Below are 667 nucleotides of genomic sequence, written 5' to 3'. Positions count from 1 at the left end.
GAAGTGATGTTTGATCATGTGAATGGGGTATTTGGTGGTCAAACACGTTTGTCAAACGTGTTTGACAACCAAATACCCCATTCACACGGTCAACCATCACTTCAAACACTTGTTTGACAAACTGGATTTGACAAACCGTTCGATCGTGTAAATGGCCCTTAAGGGTGTGTGGGCACTGCTCTGCCAAAGCTATGGCTCCTGTCAGATATTTCAACTTACGTCTTTCCAAGCCGCAGCTATGACCTGATCGGTGCTCGAATGAAATTCGCAAAGAGGCCTCTTGGTCCTCAAGCTGTGGGTGAGAGTCGTCAAATTGACCCACAAGCAACCCCATACCAATTTGACCCAAACTTGCCAGAGTCCTACCCAAAGCCCCACTACGAATAAGTACAGTAGTTCAGTCACGACAGAGGCATGAGATTGTCTACGAGAACAGAAGCGTTAATAAACTAGTCAATAATAACAACACTACACAACCCTGTTGCAACACCACTTCCACCTCAAACTACTCTCTCCATTCCCTACCCTAACACAAACTCTACTACTCACGGAAAAAATTATGACTGCCCTCGACGGGCTTCCCCCTATTCCATACATCTGCACCACATCCCACATTGTCATCCTGTCGACATTGCCATACGTCTTCTGCAAGCCTAGATTCAGATAT

Source organism: Oratosquilla oratoria, chromosome 6 (assembly GCF_046742065.1).
Source record: "Oratosquilla oratoria isolate Oo_2021 chromosome 6, ASM4674206v1, whole genome shotgun sequence".
NCBI lineage: Eukaryota > Metazoa > Arthropoda > Malacostraca > Stomatopoda > Squillidae > Oratosquilla > Oratosquilla oratoria.
The sequence above is the reverse complement of the archived record's forward strand: the minus strand, read 5'-3'. Positions refer to the sequence as shown.